Genomic DNA, 16,216 nt, shown 5'->3' with positions numbered 1-16,216 from the left:
TATTCTCTTTTTTTTTTTCCTTCTTCCTGCGGTGTTGCTATCTGCTCTGGTGCTTCTAGCACAATCTGGTCTGTATCTCAGTGATGAAATACAGACCAGGGTGTGCTAGAAGCACCAGAGCAGAGAGCAACACCCCAGGCAAGAAAAAGGAATTGCACTGGCTGTGAGAGGTGCAGGCTGCTAGAGTGAACACTATTGCATAAGTGGTGCAACCTGTGTTTTTTTTTGTTTACACTAGATATAATACCAAGGGAAACAAGGTATTTAACACCAGATATTTAAATTGGCAAAATGATGGTTTTTAGCCTGTGAGACCTTAGCAGATTTTACCAGTGCCATAGTATTTAACATATAGCCCCTATAGATTGTAAGCTTTTGTGCAAGGCCCTCTTTCCACTCTGTTATTAGCCAGTCTTAGTTTATGATGTTTTTGTTGTTAAGCACAATTGAATATGCTGACACAATAGAAGTTACTGTTAATAAGTAAATAATGGGGGAGTTTTCACTCACCCTGCATCGGCAAATGAGATGTTCTTACATCTCGTCGATGTAACTTCCTGTTACTAAGGTGAAGTAGGAAGAGCTATAGTACATTAACAGGCGTGACTTACTCGTGACTAATTGAATTGGCTCCTGGCTCTGGAGCCCATGTCAGTGTTGACAATGACAAAATCCCACAGAAAACTCATGTCGGTATTTTGACATGTCGGCATTTCAAATGCCGTATTCTGACTATGTCGGCATTTTGCACATGTCTGCCTAATGAATGTCGGTATTTTGACTGTCGGACAATGGCTGTCGGGATTATGACCGTCTGTATTGTGTCCGTCGGTAAATCAACTGCTACCCGTTATAATATTTCTATGCCGTGTAATAACACATGCAGTTGTCATAACTTTGTAGTTTATGGGGTATATTCAATTATGGTCTGATCTATTCCGACATGCATTTGTTGGAATGGATCCGACAACCCCTATTCAATCCCATCTGAATTCGACTTTAAAAAAAGTCGAATTGAGATGAGACCTGTGAGCGGAGGAGAGGGGGGAGACCAGCGGGGACAGCCGCGGGCAGACGGAGGAGAGCAGCGCTACAGAAGGATGTCTCACAGCCGCCAGACCTCACGGCAGTGTCCACCCGGCTCCAGCAAGCGTGACCTCACTTGCTGGAGCCGGGTGGATGCTGCCGTGAGCGGCGCGGCTGTGACACATCATGCTGCAGCGCTGTGGTGTAGCGCGGCTCTCCCCCCGTCTCCCTGCGGCTCTCCCCCCTCTCCTCCTGTAAGGTCCCTCATCTCAGTCCGACATTTTTTTTATGTCGGACTGAGATGGACGGAAACAGGGCAAAAACCTGTTGAATTTGGCCCCGTTTCCCTCAAAAGTACATGAATCAGCAGCTATACCGCCGATTCACGTACTATTCAAAAAGTCGAATTCCCCGACTTGCCGAATAAAAATAGCGGGGACTGAGTAGGTTGAATCACGATTCGACCTTAAAAAGTCGAAAACTGCCGTCTTTTCGACAGACTGAAGCTTTCGACCCTAATTAAATATACCCCTATAACTGGTAGGCTAACCTTCTTGGCCATAAGCAATCTGTCAGTAATATATCAGACATTTTTAAACGTGTCAGCTTTTTAGGTATTTTAAATTTGCTGTAATGTAATGTAAGCTTTCCCAGCATAAGCCATTGTACGCAGCACGTCTGAGTACACGTGGTATGGCAGGGCAGGATATAGTCCTTTTTCCTTGCTGTCTTTAAGGTTCATGGTGGTAATCACCTAAGTGCTTCAATTCTATTTTCTGATCTTTTGACAGATAGAAACATGTAATCATCCTCGGGAATACTCTACTGTGCTGATAAAGCCATTTCTTCAAGAGGGTGCGAAGCAGGTAGAACTTTGTTTCATTAGTCTTTTTCCACTGCACAATCCTTGTTTTTTATTTTTAAACTTTATAGCTAGGGATTTGACACTTTAATTGTGTTTTGCGTCCTTTATTTCAGTGGAATACGTGTCGTGATTTGTGCGTTGGCAAGTTTTGTTTACCGTCCTTGGAGTAGCTTATCGCAGTCTGCAGGATTTGTGTAGGGATTTCAACAATGAAGGGAAATCAGTGGGTTTCAGTGACATTTTTTCTTTCCTCTGTAAAGTTATGTGTAGTTACATGTTCTTGTTTTCCACGTAATGACGCCCAGGATATTTTATTGCAGTTGCGTAAGAATCACTGTGGCATTACTAGCCAGACACCTTTTTGCAAGAGAAGTCTATTAGTGAGCAGCCATACTCCTACATTAATGAGTGGCTCCCATAGCTTTGATTAGTGGCAGGGCCTAAGGTTCTCTGGCCTGACAATGGGGGTAATTCAGACCTGATTGCTAGGCAGAATTTTCGTACAGTCGGCGATCAGGTCTAAACTGCACATGCGTATGCACCACCATGCGCAGGCGTGTCGCATGGGTACAAAGCGGATCGCCGCTCAGCGATGGGTTTGTGCAAAGGATCCATTCGCACGGGCGTTCACAAGGAGATTGACAGGAAGAGGGCGTTTTTGGGTGTCAACTGACCGTTTTCTGGGAGTGTTTGGAAAAATGCAGGCGTGTCCAAGCGTTTTCAGGGCGGGTGTCTGACGTCTATTCCGGTCCCGAACAGGCTGAAGTGATAGCAGCGGCTGAGTAAGTCCTGGGCTGCGCAGAGACTACACAAAATCTGTATGTACAGCTCTGCTACGCATGCGATTGCACACTTGCACAGCTAAAATACACTCCCCTATGGGCGGCGACTATCTGATCGCAGCAGTGCAAAAATCGCTTGCTAGCAATCAGGTCTGAATTACCCCCCCAATTACCTAAATTCCACCAGCATTTTGTGTGTTAAGTGTGCCCTGTTTATTAGACTCTACCTTCCTTGAATTGGGCAGATATTTAAATTTAAACATTCTGCTTGCCATTTTGCCTACGGTTACAAAACCGTTTAACCAAAGATAAGTAAAGTAAGATTTAGGAAGTCTTTGTTACAACGTGGATTCCTTTATTCTTGGGATACCATGCGTTCACCTTACCAAGGACTGTGCAACTGTAATTGATATTGCATTGATTGTGCCTAGGAATGGTACGTTCTGGAACACCAATCTGTTTTGCTGCTTCGTCATTGTGCAGCAGGTGACTCTAGATTTCACTGTCACAAACAACTGTTTTGGTGACCATTTTATAAAAATACGGAATACTGTGGAACGCTGATGACCATGCTTTTGTATCAAGCGTATAGAGTTGGCACATGAATGGTTACATTTTGGAAGTAGGACAAGAATCGAGACCCTCTTCCTAGAAGTTCAAATGCAATCAAAGTCCTTCCTGAGGTTCCTCCAGTTGAAGAGTCCGTATCGCTTCTTAAAACTCTGTCAGTTATTGGGTATTCGTCACAGTAGGGCATTATTCAAATTACACTCATGCAGTTGACTAGGTGAAAAAGGTCCACAATTCATCAGGCATAAGTTAAAGTTGGACGGCCTCCTTCAGTCCGTATTTCAGTGCTTTCCACTAGTTTGGTTTGTACGTCCTATGCAGAGTGGCATGAAGCTTTCACAGAGCAGTTAGGTTGGGCAGCTACATGGTCCTCTGCCCAAACTTTTACTTTATTTTCTCGATGTTTTGGTTTTAAAGATTGTTTTGGAAGCAAGGTTTTGCATTCAGCTAAGACTGAGTGTACCCTCCTCTAAGGGCAATTTTGGAATGTCCCTATGGTCACCAGGGTCCCCCAGATGTATGAGGGATAAAAAACTCCTTTTCTCTGAATCCATCTGATTTTCACTCTGATTTGTCCCTTCTGTTCTGACTTGACTCGTCTGGTTTCTTGTATCCAATCTATCCTTTTGACTTTTTAATTAAAACCTAAGAAAGAGAATTGTTTCTATTAATGTCTTAGTACGAAGATTGCTGAGATCGCGCACCCTCCTGACTGCTAGTACGTATTACAAGCTCTTCTTAAATGTGCATCATAGGACTTATTTGTCCCCCCCACAGATGATATAGAATGGGTCTGTCCGATTCTCATACTTGCACTAGATGTGCCAGGAGGGAGGCTGGCCTTTATTACTGCCCAGTGGTCCAGGTCTTCTAGAGGTGGGAAAGGCAGGAAGCTGAGATCCACCTGGTCATCTTTGTGCATTTTACTCCTGAGTGGGCCATTCTGGGTATTTTTCCGAGGGGGCAGAGACTTACTCCGGCCAGTAGGATATTACTGCTTGCTATAAGTGCTGCTGCAAAAAAGACCATTCTACAAGATTGGATACACCAAACCCCTATTCATTTTCAATTCTATAGGGAGAAACAAACTTTTATTTTTCGAATGGACTGGGTGAAGATGATCTTTGATAAGGAGAAGAAGGCCGCTACCTATTCTGATACATAGGAAAGTTTTGTTGCAACTTTTCTAACCTCATCGCAGTCCCAGAGTTATAATAGCATGCCCCTGACCCAGTGGTACGAAACTCGCATTCTTCCGTGTGATCCTCCCATTATATTGCCCAACGGGTGAGTGCCAGACACCCATTTCTTTTATCTTTGTTCTTAATTGTATCTCATATACTCTAATATCCAAGCATCATGTACCTTTTTGGTATTTTACACAAATCTTTAGCTATACGAACTCCTATACGTATATTGTAGTGGATGCTCATGGAAGTGTGCTGGGAGCTGTTTTGTTGCATGTTGCTTATCACTGCATGTTGTAATGTTACTTATGCTTGACTCAAGCTTATGTCTTGCAAATTATGTACAGTGTTTTTGCTTCAATAAAAATAAAACAACTAAAGGCCCCCATACACTACAACGATATGTCTGAGGCTGAAGTCGGAGGCGATTTCCCTTGAACTCTCCCGGGAGGTTCCCGGGAGTGGTTCCATACGATTCCATATGATTTGGTACATTTTGCATGCAATATATCTTATGCGATCCCAGCCATACTTGCGGGAACCGACATATCACGAGTGCAGCACTAACGATCTAGGGGAGCCGTTCCGACCCTCACGGGAACGTGCATCGGATCGGAAACGCATCCAAATTGTCCGATTTCACACGGTATATCGTCCCGAATGCCCGAAATTGGATGAAATCGGGCATTATCGTTCTAGTGTATGGGGACCTTAAGAGTTGGAGCCTTAAGGGCCCCATACACTAGGCCGATTATGCCCGATTTCAGCCCAATTCAGGCATTCGGCCTGATATATTGGGTGAAATTGGGCATTTTCCGGGTGCTTTTTCCCCGATCCGATGCACGTTCCCGTGGGCATCTGTCGGATCCCCTTAGATCCGACATATCACGAGTGCTGCACTCGTGATATGTCTGATCCCGCAGTATATAGATAGGATAGTAAAAGATCCATCGTATGCAAAAAAAACTGCATACGATATACAGTATCTAATACTATCCTGCCAACGGGGAGGCCGATGGGAGGTTGGACGAAATCTTATTCGACATGACGGACCGTCATGTCGTATAAGTGTATGGGGCCCCTTCTTCTTTGAAATGTAACCATGTAAGTGATATCTCCTGTATTTTTGATACAACCCTATGATCAACAGTGTCCCCCAGATGGACTCTGAGAAATGTTTTTAAAGAAAGTTCCAAAAATGTGGTTTTCTATACAATGACTTTATGTTCTTCACACGTTAAGAACTGCACTGAAATATAACATAATCACTTTATCCTTTTGTTGGCAGCTTTTAATCTGTAGTAATAATGGTATGATAATAGGCTTGTGGAATTTTAAGCTTTATTTTATTTTTTTAAGAATGGGTGCAGCATGTATAAAGTTATTTATTGGAAGAATTATGGTTTTTATGCTTCAAATCAGATATTTTACTTTTTGAACTTACAGGGGGAGATTCAATTGTTTTGCCCCATGGCTGTCACTAGGGGACGCAAAACGGAGCAATTCAATTGTTGCTTCATTTAGACGCCTGTTAGCCGCGGGGTGACATTTTCTTCTCACGGTTTCCTGAGGTGCAATAAGAAATGTGTGCAGAGTCCGTGGACTAGGTGCCCAAATGGGAGTCTGGGTGCCCTAACCAGGACTTTAGAGGGGAAAAGCCTCTATTCACAACTAAACCAAGTCTATTTGGGTGCGATAAAAAGAAAACATTTGAATAGCGACTATCTCCTGTCACTATAGACGGGAGATCGGGCACGCAAAAACAATTGATTCCGCTATTGCTCAGCTTCCAAAGATTGGAAAAAGTAAGAAGACCACAGATTCTGCAATCTTCCCAGTCGCAATTTTTCTGTCCAATTTAGCCACTCAAGTGGAAATCTGGCATGTTTGGAAATGAGGTTGTATGATGACCAGTATTTGCCAGTGGCACTGTTGCAGGGTTGGGGAAAATAAAGCTGTTTTAGGAAAAAAAAAAAATCCAAAGCATTTTTTTTTAACTTTTTTTTTTTTTTTGCATTAATGTTTTAATGAAAAAAAAAATTGAAGCCTGTTTATTATTATATTCATATTGGGAAATATTGGTATGTATTAGAAACCTTGATCAACCATGTCTTAATGCTTTCTAACCTCAACAATACAATGTTATTAGGCTTTGATATGATTTATTTTACATCTTTCAATAAAATCATTTTTTTTACTGCTTATTATTCCTATTACAGCTGAATATATTGTATGTAGATAGACTAAACATAGAACATATCAGATAAGAACCACTTGGCCCATCTAGTTTGCCCTTTTTTTTTTTTTTTTGACAAACTAATCTCCATGCTAGGCTGTTTAAGCAGGGTGCCACTCCCTGTCTGATTTTCAAAGGGCAAAATGTGTCCTTTTAACCGTGTCCTGCTAAAACAGCCTGCTGTTGCCGTGCCTCCGCCACGTGTAATGGAGGCCTTTGGGCAAGTCCAGCACCTCCGGAGGTGCTGGGCACGCCCCCATTAGTGATGCTGCCGGTCGGGCACGCCCCCATTTGTGACGCTGACAGAGGCCGCGCTGCCTCTTATAGTGACGGCGGCGTGGCTGCCCCCCCCCTCCCACAGCCAGCTGTTCCCCCTTTTTGAAGGCGTTTGCATGCATGCTGCCCCTGCAACCCTGCGCTCTGCCCTGCCCGCATTCTAGCGGGATAACTATTAACCTTTAGGTGACCTCAACCCTGTATTTGTTTGAACCTTAGTTCTTTGTAAGGATATCCATATGCCTATCCCAAGCGTGTTTAAATTGCTCTACAGTCTTAGCCTCTACCACCTCTGATGGGAGGCTATTCCACTTATCCACTACCCTTTCTGTCAAGTAATCTTTCCTCACATTTCCCCTGAACCTGCCTCCCTGATGAGTTAGATGTGGATGTAACTGGTGTGGAAATACAAGTCTCAGCATGCCAGGTCCTGCAGCTTCTCAGTCAGGAGAGTATCACGGTGCACCTTGCCTATTATGTCCATTTATTTTAACCCTGGGAACTTCCTCCACATTACATGCAGCCCTCAAGCATCTTCTACACCACAGCATCTGGAGTGCCACAGGTTGCCCAGCACTGGTGTAGAGGATGGTCTAAGGCAGTGATGGCTAACCTTGACACTCCAGCTGTTGTTGAACTACACATCCCAGCATGCCCTGCATCAGTTTTAGCATGGCCAAATAGCAAAACTGATGCAGGGCATGCTGGAACGTGTAGTTCGACAACAGCTGGAGTGTCAAGGTAAGCCATCACTGGTCTAAGGCAAGCTGCCTAGCCCTGCTGTACACCAGTGTTTCTCATACGCTATCCTCATGGGGCATTTATTTACCAATACCCCTCTCCAGGCCCAATAACCCCACCAGTGGGGAGACACCATATATCCTGGAGTATATATACCACCATATATTCCGGACAGAAAGGAACCGACATTTCAGTATTCAATTAGCGCCTAAGTCCGACAGGTTTGGGTGTTACCGACAAAGCCAATTCAACTTTTTTTTTTTTTTTAAAGTGGGATTGACATTGTCGGATTTGTCCGCGAATCCCCCGATCCGTGTGTTTTTTCAACAAGTCGGATTTTCTGACTTGTCGGATAAACGGCAGTTTTCGACCTTAAATTATTGGAAAATGCCGTTTATCCGGCAAGTTTGGAAATCCGACTTGATTTGAATAGACCCCTATATAGAGAAGAAAAAGAGTATCTTAAATATTCCATGACCGGCACTCTTTCTGGCTCAGGACTCTGCGCTTCGGGCACATAAACCCTGCTGTCGGTGGATGTGATTCTTGGGATATGAATGGTTGGATCTTTTGCAGCTCAGCCAATCGCATGCCAGTCAGAATTGCAACAGTCTAGTTTAAGCCTGGACTATGGCTCCACACTTGCGGAACAAGAGCACTATTGTTGAATACAGGTAAAGGGAGTACTCTATGTACTATTCCCCTTATAAAACGTTAGAGATGAGCGGGTTCGGTTTCTCTGAATCCGAACCCGCCCGAACTTCATGTTTTTTTACACGGGTCCGAGCGACTCGGATCTTCCCGCCTTGCTCGGTTAACCCGAGCGCGCCCGAACGTCATCATCACGCTGTCGGATTCTCGCGAGGCTCGGATTCTATCGCAAGACTCGGATTCTATATAAGGAGCCGCGCGTCGCGGCCATTTTCACACGTGCATTGAGATTGATAGGGAGAGGACGTGGCTGGCGTCCTCTCCGTTTAGAAATTAAAATAGATAGGAGAGTGAGAGTGAGACACTTCATTTACTTACTGGAGCTTAGGAGGAGTTATACTAGTGACTGATGACCAGTGACCTGACCCACCAGTGCAGTTTTATAATGTATTATTATTTAATAATCCGTTCTGTTCTTGTTCTCTGCCTGAAAAAAACGATACACAGTGACTCAGTCACACTCACATACCATATCTGTGCTCAGCCCAGTGTGCTGCATCATCTATGTATAATATCTGACTGTGCTCACACAGCTTAATTGTGGGGGAGACTGGGGAGCAGTTATAGGTTATAGCAGGAGCCAGGAGTACATATTAAACAGTGCACACTTTTGCTGCCAGAGTGCCACTGCCAGTGTGACTGACCACTGACCACTGTGACCAGTGACCTGACCACCAGTATAGTATATTGTGATTGTCTGCCTGAAAAAGTACACTCGTCGTGTGACTTGTGTGGTGTTTTTTTATTCTATAAAAATTAAAAAACTCATTCTGCTGACAGACAGTGTCCAGCAGGTCCCTCATTATATAATATATACCTGTCCGGCTGCAGTAGTGATATATATATATTTTTTATATCATTATTTATCATCCAGTCTATACTAGCAGCAGACACAGTACGGTAGTTCACGGCTGTAGCTACCTCTGTGTCGGCACTCGGCAGTCCATCCATAATTGTATACCACCTACCCGTGGTTTTTTTTTTCTTTCTTCTTTATACATACTACATCTCATTATCATCCAGTCTATATTAGCAGCAGACAGTACAGTACGGTAGTCCACGGCTGTAGCTACCTCTGTGTCGGCACTCGGCAGTCCATCCATAATTGTATACCACCTACCCATGTTTTTTTTTTCTTTCTTCTTTATACATACTACATCTCATTATCATCCAGTCTATATTAGCAGCAGACACAGTACAGTACGGTAGTCCACGGCTGTAGCTACCTCTGTGTCGGCACTCGGCAGTCCATCCATAATTGTATACCACCTACCCGTGGTTTTTTTTTTCTTTCTTCTTTATACATACTACATCTCATTATCAACCAGTCTATATTAGCAGCAGACACAGTACGGTAGTTCACGGCTGTAGCTACCTCTGTGTCGGCACTCGGCAGTCCATCCATAATTGTATACCACCTACCCGTGGTTTTTTTTTCTTTCTTCTTTATACATACTACATCTCATTATCATCCAGTCTATATTAGCAGCAGACACAGTACAGTACGGTAGTCCACGGCTGTAGCTACCTCTGTGTCGGCACTCGGCAGTCCATCCATAATTGTATACCACCTACCCATGGTTTTTTTTTTTTTTCTTCTTTATACATACTACATCTCATTATCATCCAGTCTATATTAGCAGCAGACACAGTACAGTACGGTAGTCCACGGCTGTAGCTACCTCTGTGTCGGCACTCGGCAGTCCATCCATAATTGTATACCACCTACCCGTGGTTTTTTTTTCCTTTCTTCTTTATACATACTACATCTCATTATCAACCAGTCTATATTAGCAGCAGACACAGTACGGTAGTTCACGGCTGTAGCTACCTCTGTGTCGGCACTCGGCAGTCCATCCATAATTGTATACTAGTATCCATCCATCTCCATTGTTTACCTGAGGTGCCTTTTAGTTGTGCCTATTAAAATATGGAGAACAAAAATGTTGAGGTTCCAAAATTAGGGAAAGATCAAGATCCACTTCCACCTCGTGCTGAAGCTGCTGCCACTAGTCATGGCCGAGACGATGAAATGCCAGCAACGTCGTCTGCCAAGGCCGATGCCCAATGTCATAGTACAGAGCATGTCAAATCCAAAACACCAAATATCAGTAAAAAAAGGACTCCAAAACCTAAAATAAAATTGTCGGAGGAGAAGCGTAAACTTGCCAATATGCCATTTACCACACGGAGTGGCAAGGAACGGCTGAGGCCCTGGCCTATGTTCATGGCTAGTGGTTCAGCTTCACATGAGGATGGAAGCACTCAGCCTCTCGCTATAAAACTGAAAAGACTCAAGCTGGCAAAAGCACCGCAAAGAACTGTGCGTTCTTCGAAATCCCAAATCCACAAGGAGAGTCCAATTGTGTCGGTTGCGATGCCTGACCTTCCCAACACTGGACGTGAAGAGCATGCGCCTTCCACCATTTGCACGCCCCCTGCAAGTGCTGGAAGGAGCACCCGCAGTCCAGTTCCTGATAGTCAGATTGAAGATGTCAGTGTTGAAGTACACCAGGATGAGGAGGATATGGGTGTTGCTGGCGCTGGGGAGGAAATTGACCAGGAGGATTCTGATGGTGAGGTGGTTTGTTTAAGTCAGGCACCCGGGGAGACACCTGTTGTCCGTGGGAGGAATATGGCCACTGACATGCCTGGTGAAAATACCAAAAAAATCAGCTCTTCGGTGTGGAAGTATTTCAACAGAAATGCGGACAACAGGTGTCAAGCCGTGTGTTGCCTTTGTCAAGCTGTAATAAGTAGGGGTAAGGACGTTAACCACCTCGGAACATCCTCCCTTATACGTCACCTGCAGCGCATTCATAATAAGTCAGTGACAAGTTCAAAAACTTTGGGCGACAGCGGAAGCAGTCCACTGACCAGTAAATCCCTTCCTCTTGTAACCAAGCTCACGCAAACCACCCCACCAACTCCCTCAGTGTCAATTTCCTCCTTCCCCAGGAATGCCAATAGTCCTGCAGGCCATGTCACTGGCAATTCTGACGAGTCCTCTCCTGCCTGGGATTCCTCCGATGCATCCTTGCGTGTAACGCCTACTGCTGCTGGCGCTGCTGTTGTTGCTGCTGGGAGTCGATGGTCATCCCAGAGGGGAAGTCGTAAGCCCACTTGTACTACTTCCAGTAAGCAATTGACTGTTCAACAGTCCTTTGCGAGGAAGATGAAATATCACAGCAGTCATCCTACTGCAAAGCGGATAACTGAGGCCTTGGCATCCTGGGTGGTGAGAAACGTGGTTCCGGTATCCATCATTACTGCAGAGCCAACTAGAGACTTGTTGGAGGTACTGTGTCCCCGGTACCAAATACCATCTAGGTTCCATTTCTCTAGGCAGGCGATACCGAAAATGTACACAGACCTCAGAAAAAGAGTCACCAGTGTCCTAAAAAATGCAGCTGTACCCAATGTCCACTTAACCACGGACATGTGGACAAGTGGAGCAGGGCAGGGTCAGGACTATATGACTGTGACAGCCCACTGGGTAGATGTATGGACTCCCGCCGCAAGAACAGCAGCGGCGGCACCAGTAGCAGCATCTCGCAAACGCCAACTCTTTCCTAGGCAGGCTACGCTTTGTATCACCGCTTTCCAGAATACGCACACAGCTAAAAACCTCTTACGGCAACTGAGGAAGATCATCGCGGAATGGCTTACCCCAATTGGACTCTCCTGTGGATTTGTGGCATCGGACAACGCCAGCAATATTGTGTGTGCATTAAATATGGGCAAATTCCAGCACGTCCCATGTTTTGCACATACCTTGAATTTGGTGGTGCAGAATTATTTAAAAAAACGAGAGGGGCGTGCAAGAGATGCTGTCGGTGGCCAGAAGAATTGCGGGACACTTTCGGCGTACAGGCACCACGTACAGAAGACTGGAGCACCACCAAAAACTACTGAACCTGCCCTGCCATCATCTGAAGCAAGAAGTGGTAACGAGGTGGAATTCAACCCTCTATATGCTTCAGAGGTTGGAGGAGCAGCAAAAGGCCATTCAAGCCTATACAATTGAGCACGATATAGGAGGTGGAATGCACCTGTCTCAAGCGCAGTGGAGAATGATTTCAACGTTGTGCAAGGTTCTGATGCCCTTTGAACTTGCCACACGTGAAGTCAGTTCAGACACTGCCAGCCTGAGTCAGGTCATTCCCCTCATCAGGCTTTTGCAGAAGAAGCTGGAGACATTGAAGGAGGAGCTAACACGGAGCGATTCCGCTAGGCATGTGGGACTTGTGGATGGAGCCCTTAATTCGCTTAACAAGGATTCACGGGTGGTCAATCTGTTGAAATCAGAGCACTACATTTTGGCCACCGTGCTCGATCCTAGATTTAAAACCTACCTTGGATCTCTCTTTCCGGCAGACACAAGTCTGCTGGGGTTGAAAGACCTGCTGGTGAGAAAATTGTCAAGTCAAGCGGAACGCGACCTGTCAACATCTCCTCCTTCACATTCTCCCGCAACTGGGGGTGCGAGGAAAAGGCTCAGAATTCCGAGCCCACCCGCTGGCGGTGATGCAGGGCAGTCTGGAGCAACTTCTGATGCTGACATCTGGTCCGGACTGAAGGACCTGACAACGATTACGGACATGTCGTCTACTGTCACTGCATATGATTCTCTCAACATTGAAAGAATGGTGGAGGATTATATGAGTGACCGCATCCAAGTAGGCACGTCACACAGTCCGTACTTATACTGGCAGGAAAAAGAGGCAATTTGGAGGCCCTTGCACAAACTGGCTTTATTCTACCTAAGTTGCCCTCCCACAAGTGTGTACTCCGAAAGAGTGTTTAGTGCCGCCGCTCACCTTGTCAGCAATCGGCGTACGAGGTTACATCCAGAAAATGTGGAGAAGATGATGTTCATTAAAATGAATTATAATCAATTCCTCCGCGGAGACATTGACCAGCAGCAATTGCCTCCACAAAGTACACAGGGAGCTGAGATGGTGGATTCCAGTGGGGACGAATTGATAATCTGTGAGGAGCGGGATGTACACGGTGATATATCGGAGGATGATGATGAGGTGGACATCTTGCCTCTGTAGAGCCAGTTTGTGCAAGGAGAGATTAATTGCTTCTTTTTTGGTGGGGGTCCAAACGGTTGGTGTGTGGCAGACCCTGTCACTGAAATGATGGGTTGGTTAAAGTGTGCATGTCCTGTTTATACAACATAAGGGTGGGTGGGAGGGCCCAAGGACAATTCCATCTTGCACCTCTTTTTTTCTTTAATTTTTCTTTGCGTCATGTGCTGTTTGGGGAGGGTTTTTTGGAAGGGCCATCCTGCGTGACACTGCAGTGCCACTCCTAGATGGGCCCGGTGTTTGTGTCGGCCACTAGGGTCGCTTATCTTACTCACACAGCTACCTCATTGCGCCTCTTTTTTTCTTTGCGTCATGTGCTGTTTGGGGAGGGTTTTTTGGAAGGGACATCCTGCGTGACACTGCAGTGACACTCCTAGATGGGCCCGGTGTTTGTGTCGGCCACTAGGGTCGCTTATCTTACTCACACAGCTACCTCATTGCGCCTCTTTTTTTCTTTGCGTCATGTGCTGTTTGGGGAGGGTTTTTTGGAAGGGACATCTTGCGCGACACTGCAGTGCCACTCCTAGATGGGCCCGGTGTTTGTGTCGGCCACTAGGGTCGCTTACCTTACTCACACAGCTACCTCATTGCGCCTCTTTTTTTCTTTGCGTCATGTGCTGTTTGGGGAGGGTTTTTTGGAAGGGACATCCTGCGTGACACTGCAGTGCCACTCCTAGATGGGCCAGGTGTTTGTGTCGGCCACTAGGGTCGCTGAGCTTAGTCATCCAGCGACCTCGGTGCAAATTTTAGGACTAAAAATAATATTGTGAGGTATTCAGAATAGACTGAAAATGAGTGGAAATTATGGTTTTTGAGGTTAATAATACTTTGGGATCAAAATGACCCCCAAATTCTATGATTTAAGCTGTTTTTTAGGTTTTTTGGAAAAAAACACCCGAATCCAAAACACACCCGAATCCGACAAAAAAAATTCGGTTAGGTTTTGCTAAAACGCGGTCGAACCCAAAACACGTCCGCGGAACCGAACCCAAAACCAAAACACAAAACCCGAAAAATTTCCGGCGCTCATCTCTATAAAACGTATACATGTTAGAAGCATATTGACAACTTGATTACATATATACAGTATTTGCATCTTTATAATCTGCATCACAACTGCATATGGCATAGACGTTTTCCCAGAGTTGGAGGCACGGAACACCACGTACTCTATTTTCTTCATCGTGTTTCCAAGGTGATCTGACTCACAGCAAGGTTTTAAAAGCCTCTCTAAATAGGAAAATTAAATACCAGCCAGCAGAATGCAGTTTCTAAAAATATTGGAAGTCAATCTCTGTATCTGGGCTCAAGTCTTGTCTGTGTTTCTGATGGCACTCGCTTTCATCTATAGATTCATTTATCACTTATCTACTGTGTGATGAGAGTGCCTGCAACCAGAAGAAAAGTGTGGAATTAAAAAATACTTCACGGGCAGTACGGATGGGGTAATGGTTAGCATTACTGCCTCACAGCACTGAGGTCATGGGTTCGATTCCCACCATGGCTCTACCTGTGTGGAGTTTGTATATTCTCCCCGTACTTGCGTGGGTTTCCTCCGGGGATTCCGGCTTCCTCCCACAATCCAAAAATATACTGGTAGGTTAATTGGATCCCAACAAAAATTAACCCTAGTGTGAATGTGTGCGCGTGTGCATGTGGTAGGGAATATAGGGGGTAATTCCAAGTTGATCGCAGAAGGAATTTTTTAGCAGTTGGGCAAAACCATGGGGGTCATTCCGAGTTGTTAGCTCGTTATATTTTTCTCGCAACGGAGCGATTAGTCGCTAATGCGCATGCGCAATGTCCGCAGTGCGACTGCACCAAGTAAATTTGCTATGCAGTTAGGTATTTTACTCACGGCATTACAAGGTTTTTTCTTCGTTCTGGTGATCGTAATGTGATTGACAGGAAGTGGGTGTTTCTGGGCGGAAACTGGACGTTTTATGGGAGTGTGTGAAAAAACGCTACCGTTTCTGGGAAAAACGCGGGAGTGGCTGGAGAAATGGAGGAGTGTCTGGGCGAACGCTGGGTGTGTTTGTGACGGCAAACCAAGAACGAAACTGACTGAACTGATCGCAGTTGCCGAGTAAGTGTGGAGCTACTCAGAAACTGCTAAGAAGTGTCTATTCGCAATTTTGCTAATCTTTCGTTCGCAATTTTGATAAGCTAAGATTCACTCCCAGTAGGCGGCGGCTTAGCGTGTGCAAAGCTGCTAAAAGCAGCTTGCGAGCGAACAACTCGGAATGAGGGCCCATGTGCACTGCAGGGGAGGCAGATATAACATGTGCAGAGAGAGTTAGATTTGGGTGTGGTGTGTTCAATCTGCAATCTAATTTGCAGTGTAAAAATAAAGCAGCCAGTATTTACCCTGCACAGAAACAAAATAACCCACCCAAATCTAACTCTTTCTGCACGTTATATCTGCCTCCCCTGCAGTGTGCATGGTTTTGCCCAACTGCTAACAAAATTCCTGCTGCGATCAACGTGGAATTACCCCTATAGATTGTAAGCTCCACTAGGGCAGGGACCGATGTGAATGGCCAAATATTATTTGTAAAGCGCTGTGGAATATGTGTGCGCTATATAAATAACTGGTAATAAATAAATAATAATAAAATATATAATACTTCATCATTTAAATCTCACAACTAATGCTGGCCATACACTATACAAGTATCTGGCCGATTCCCCCCAAAATCAACAGATTGATAATTGTATAATGTGTG

General features: G+C 45.0%; 1 protein-coding gene across 7 annotated transcripts in view; it reads left to right on the top strand.

Annotated features, from left to right (window-relative positions):
* Positions 1 to 16,216, top strand: part of SIPA1L1 (signal induced proliferation associated 1 like 1) — a 396,543-nt gene that overhangs the window by 12,794 nt on the left and 367,533 nt on the right. The window contains exon 2 of one of the 7 annotated variants that reach the window (XM_063947273.1): positions 1,818 to 1,892. The exons of the other annotated variants lie outside the window; for them this stretch is intronic. The gene's annotated coding sequence lies outside the window, so the exon portion shown is untranslated. The remainder of the gene's footprint in view (positions 1 to 1,817; positions 1,893 to 16,216) is intronic. 7 annotated transcript variants of the gene reach the window in all.

This window comes from Pseudophryne corroboree, chromosome 12 (assembly GCF_028390025.1).
Source record: "Pseudophryne corroboree isolate aPseCor3 chromosome 12, aPseCor3.hap2, whole genome shotgun sequence".
In the NCBI taxonomy this organism is placed as follows: Eukaryota; Metazoa; Chordata; class Amphibia; order Anura; family Myobatrachidae; genus Pseudophryne; species Pseudophryne corroboree.
The sequence above is the reverse complement of the archived record's forward strand: the minus strand, read 5'-3'. Positions and strand labels throughout refer to the sequence as shown.